The sequence below is a fragment of the Trachurus japonicus genome, chromosome 19 (genome assembly GCF_045865225.1).
Source record: "Trachurus japonicus isolate A0001 chromosome 19, Traja_1.0".
Lineage (NCBI taxonomy): Eukaryota > Metazoa > Chordata > Actinopteri > Carangiformes > Carangidae > Trachurus > Trachurus japonicus.
The window spans coordinates 7379735-7385766 of record NC_140925.1 but is presented as its reverse complement, the minus strand read 5'-3'; positions in this window follow the sequence as shown (position 1 = coordinate 7385766).

The window sequence follows — 6032 nt, the reverse complement described above, 5'->3', positions numbered from 1 at the left end:
GAGGTGGAATTTAGAGAACAGCAATTTGTCCAACTCTTATTCTCTGTGATTATAAACACTACTTTCCGCACACAGGAAAAACTGGAGCATGCATGCAATGGAATATGGAATTGTTGCCATTTTTTTTTTATTTCGGAGACACTTTTTCTACTCAGAAACATCTCCGTAAAATGCTGTTCACTGTTAAAGGAAAGGGAGGCAGAAATCTAGAAAAAAGCTTTGAGTTGAGTCCACACGGTTTTCATCCCCTCAGCCAGCGCAGCGAGTAGAGAAAAAACGTCTCTTTCTTACGTTTTAAAACGTCCAAATAATACGAATAAGGGCTGCTGCTCTGTGATTGGTCAAAATCAACCGTCACGGGTAGATTCTTTGCAGGCTGAAAACAGAGCCTAGGGGAGACGCAGACGTCTGATCTTTTTTCACATCACTTCATTTACATTATCCCCAAGGTTAGTGTGTAAGTTTTTGCCTAATACTGTCAAAAAAAAGCTGCCTCCCTAGCCTTTAAGTAGTACCAAAGACAGAGTATTAAAATGCATCAAGAACCTGTTGATGCTCAATAACCCCCTCTAGTGGGCATTTCTGTGTATTCCCATATGAATTGAGAGTAAGGATACATTTTATACATTTAATTTAAAGACATTCAACATTTTACACAAGAATTAATGTGAATGGCATACATTTAAAAACTTCTCACAAAGTATACATTTGTAAACACTACTTTGTTTACTCTAATTACAATAATTAAGGATTCTATTAATTTGAATTTCATTCAAGTGGACTGACCTTATATTGTGCTAGTCATGGTAAGTTTGAGGCATTCATTTAAGAGATATATGTGGTCCCAAGTATGTAAATCATTAGATGATAAATTCTTTTTTTTTCTTTTCTTTTTTCGCAAGTCACTGAGGTATTGATATTTGTTCACCACTCCAAATACTATCTCTTATCACTAATACATAGTAATATTGTTTGCCCATCACAAATACACCACTAATTCAGCTTTGTCATTGTCAGCAGCCACACCTTGTGAATGTACAGACGGTTTATACTTCTCTACAATTATTGCACTCATGTTTTATATATTATCTGACAAACAAAATGTAAGTATTTACTTTGTGTGGCAGGTTTTTCATCCTTAAACATGACAAGTGTTTCACCAGCTTATTCCAGCACTTTCATGTGTAACTGCAGCTGACCCCATATTCATGTCTCTCAGGTGATGTAACCATATCAACAACTAAGAAGTCTCACACAGAAGGTGTAACCCAATCACATGGTCACTAACTCACAGGGAGCTAAGTTGGTGTCATACCATTTTTTAATACTGACCTGAAAAAAAAATACCTTTTGTTTGGTGATATGAATTTATCAAACTGGGACTAATACAAAAGGTCACCTGCATAATCCACTTGTGAACACACTGAATGCTGCTGGCACCAATGAACGCCAAACTATTTTCTGCATTTCATCAGTATCATTTACTCAAAACAAAAACAAAATGTGTGGAAATTGTATCAATGAGCTTCATTACCATGACAACACTGCCCTCCTCTGTATGGATGCATAAATTACATGTCATTGCAGTCAGTATTTTTCTCTTTTTAGGGTCCGGGCAGCTAAGCTGCCGGGACACTATTGTATTCCTAGGAATTCTTCTTCTTTCTTTCTTTCTTTCTTTCTTTCTTCTTCCAAGGAAGTCATACTTCCCATGGGCGAAAACTCACCAAACTTCACAGAAACATCCGACCCCATGCCAGATTCACTCAACTCCAAGGACATGTGCCCCCCCCTCCTAGGGGGGGCACAATAAGCGTTTAAATTTAAAAACTTTAAAAATTCCTACCAAACCAACGGTAGATGCTACAGTGTTGAAACTTCACCACAATGTAGCCTCAATACTGCTGAAACTTTTGTCCACTTAAACTCATTACAAATTATGAAGTCCATCACTCTGTTTTTTTCAATAACTGTAAAACTTTTAAAATGTATCTCCTCCCACAATTTTTGCTCAATTGTCACCAAACTTGCTACAGAGCATCTCCAGACCGTCCTCCACAAAACTTGTTTCTCGGATTTTTGATTAAGCAAAAATTGAGCCTACAGTGCATGAAAACGTTTGACTGTAAACACTACTGTAAACATATACCATCAAATTCTTGCTAAATACATTTTCAAACTTCCTGAAAAAAAACGAGAATATTCTGGAGTCATGGTTAATGAAGTTTGGCAAATATCAGAATTTTAATTCAAAAACTGAATTTTTGAGAACATTTTGAATTCTGCTCTCATGGGAACAACTGCAATCAATGTGAGTGTGGAATTTTTAAACATCAGATTTTCTCTTATGAAGCAAAACACTTATCATTAAAAACAAATCACCAACATTTCCATGCTGTCAAGATGCAATTTATGTATTATCAGATTTTTGTTTAGATGACTGAATTTCTGAAATTTTGACCATTTCATCACAACAGCTGCCCGGGCACTGGCTCACCTGAGTGGATAAATGAAGCTACACAGCAGGTCTCACTACCAGCCAATTAGCTCAGCGAGTTAGGAGCTGGTTCTTGGTGTCAGAGGTTGTGGGTTCGAGACCCAGCAAGGGTGATGATGATGATGATGATGATGATGATGATGATGATGATGATGATGACAGATCAAAATGTCACATGTCCTCAAGCTGTTTTGCTGTCTAAATGCAATTTATGTGTTAACAGATTTTTGTTTAGATAACATAATTTCTGACTTTATGACCATTTTTGAAATCTGCCTTTACAACAGCTGCCCGGGCACTGGCCCACCTGAGTGGATAAATGAAGCTACACAGCAGGTCTCACTACCAGCCAATTAGCTCAGTGAGTTAGGAGCTGGTTCTTGGTGTCAGAGGCTGTGGGTTCGAGTCCCAGCAAGGGTGATGATGATGATGATGACAGATCAAAATGTCAGTTGTCCTCAACATGAAACACAAGACAATTGTCCTAATGGTGGCATCACAGCAAGCTTCTAATTTTAAAAATCCAAATAGCTTGGACTGGACTATGTGCGAAGGCTCCTAACATCTTAGAGTCACAGTAGATGTTTAACAAATACATATCATTACCTCAAAAACTGATTTTTCTTTTTACTGTGGTTTCAAATCTGCCTACACGACAGTGAATGGCTTACTCAATTTGAGAAGCCACTATTGCACTCCCACTTGTCAATTAGCTCAGTGCGATAGGCAACGGTCTTTGGTTCCCGAGGTTGTGGGTTCAACCCTCAACTGGTCCAAATTGGACATTATAAGGACAACTGTCTTGTCTTCCTATTCTCCTGTTTGTTGCTCAGAATTGCCAAAATTTGCCCAAAAGTAGCCCGGACCCGACCCATCGCTGCGCAGCAGCTATAATTTTGAGTATGTAACTGGCTGTTCATAGTGCAATATTTATTCAGACAGACTACATTGAAAGATTATCCATATGATCCATTCATAATACTGATCCCTCTGTTATCATAGCTACTACACATAGGCTTATATACAGACTTGACATCCGTACAGAGTAGGCGTACAAACACAGTGAAGGTTAATTTATAAATTACTATTAAAACTAAAAAATGTTGTTTCTGGTACCGTGGTACCTTTACGTAAGTTAAAGGTTGAGTGTGTAATTCTAATCCAAAATACTTTCAGGATATATTCATCATTTCTTGCTGTATGTTGTGTTTGTGTGCTGAATAACAATCCAAACTCCCTACAAAGCCCTGGCTCTGCAAATAGGAATTCGACAAAGACCGATAACGCCATAGCCAATCGGCAACGAGAGGCAAAAAGCACACCTGTCAACAATGGTATGTATCAACATCCTGATATGCCTCAGAAGGGTGCATGATCTAGGTAGAGGAAAAGTACTCACTAACAGTATTTAAACAAACTGTGAACTTTTAAGCGAGAGGCCTTTTGTGTACTTGGAAAAAATCTTTGATCTTTTCTTTCGAGTGGTGTAAATGAGGGCAAGAAATATATTGTTGCATTCACATTTTTGTTCTGTGTATCTTACAGTTTGTGTATTGTCAAAAGAAATTTGTTGAAATTAATATACAGTAGAAATTGTTGTAGTTCGTCATCTTGTATTAAAACAGAAGTAAGTGGTCCGGTCGTTTTCACTAATGCTGCGTTCCAGGCAGGCTTTTGAAATCGTAAATTACAGCTTCAAGTCACAACTTACGACTTTGTAGCGTTCCAGGCAACCCACTCGTGTTTTTCCGACCTGTTTTACCGGTGAAAGTCACTACAACGGCCACTCGTAACTTCCGACCGGTGAACTCGTACCAGATCGAACTGGTACGACTTCACGGTCGGAAAAATACGAGTTTCCTTGAACGCACCATAACAGTTGTCGTCCCTACGTCGCCACATTCACGGCGTCCCTTGGCTGCACACACAGCCCTGCATGCCGTTCTCTCTCCTCATTGGATAAAAACTGTAGGATACGATAAATGTTTTCTCCTCGGCTCAGAGCAGAGCAGAGGGACTGACAGACCCGTGTTTCAGACCAAACACTCTATGTAAGTGATTGCTGTCGGAAGATATAACTATTTAAGACTTATATTTACACAAATATATCACTTACTTCTGCTTTAACTGAGTGAGATTTTCACAATAAAAGGTCAAAATAAATATATGATATGTTGATAAAAAGAAAACTATATTCTTAGCTAATTTCAGCATTATTAAAGTCCTGATTTGTAATATTTCCTGACATCTTCCAATGAAAAGTGAAATGTATTTGCATGCAGCAGAACAGTGGGCGTCTGTTTTATAGCCCTATCATAAGGGCTGTCGCCGGTCATATGACTCGTGCAAATATATGACTTAACAAATTTTAAAGGTTGGTATAAGTAGGAATTCACTCACTCAGCCTCCAAAACCCAAAAGGGTTAGGGTTAAACACACAACTCTGAGGTGAGTGTTTTTGTTGTGCAGCGGTTTACAGGTGGTGGTGGTGGGTTTCATTTCTTGAATCGGGTCTTTGCTGTGCAACATATTTTTTTGGATGAATCTGTCGAGGTCGTTGGGTTAATCAAGTGTGTATTTCATCACCTTTTTCCTCATGTTACAATTACTTTATATATTTTACCATGTTTATCAAGCTTTTGTATTGCATTGTACAATGTTAAATCATGTTAAACCATATTTGTATTTATTATGTATGAACGGTTTTTGTACTTCACAAATGTATGCACATTAGCTTAGAACTGTAGTCGGAGAATGCCACCCTACAAGCCCCTGGAGGTTATTTTGGCCATTTCTCCTTCACATTGTCTTGGATTCTATATGTTAGGCCTATATCTTTTTTAACTTTTTGATATGTGAAATAAACAAACAAACAAACAAACATGTATGGTCATAGTATAGTAGCTGTAGCCTTTTCCTCCAAGTCTTGGTGCTAAACACAATGGCAGTCACGTTAGTTGTATCCAGACTCATAAACTTACACTGTACCTACGTGAATGCATCTGAGAGTCTTCCCAAGCTGGTGATATCGCCCTGGCCTTGGTCCTTCATAGCAACTAGTTGACCGTTCACCAACAGTGTGTGTAGGGTGAATTACATCAGCAGAGGGCAGTAAGCGTTACGTTTTTTGATTCTAGGGGAGCGGGTTTTACGTGCAGATTTGTTCTTTACATGGTCTCAAGGCCAGGGATTCATTTGTTTTGGATATCTTTGTTTTGAGTTTTGTATGAAATCTAGCATTGGACTTTTTAATAATTAACACTGGACAATAATCATTCTCACCTTTATACTGTGAACTTCAATTGGGGTGGTACCTAAATTATGCAATAAGGACTATAAACAATTTGTCTCACGACTTCCGGAAATAATATCTTTATTTCTATATGTTGCTGCAATGATTGCATTTCCTCACTGAAGTCATTCATGTCTGATCTAATCTAAACACCACATTACATTAAGTATACCAGCCAGACTTCAGTTCCTTGAGAGATGTAAACTGGATGGTAGGTCTCATGACATCATAATGCTCTTAAGG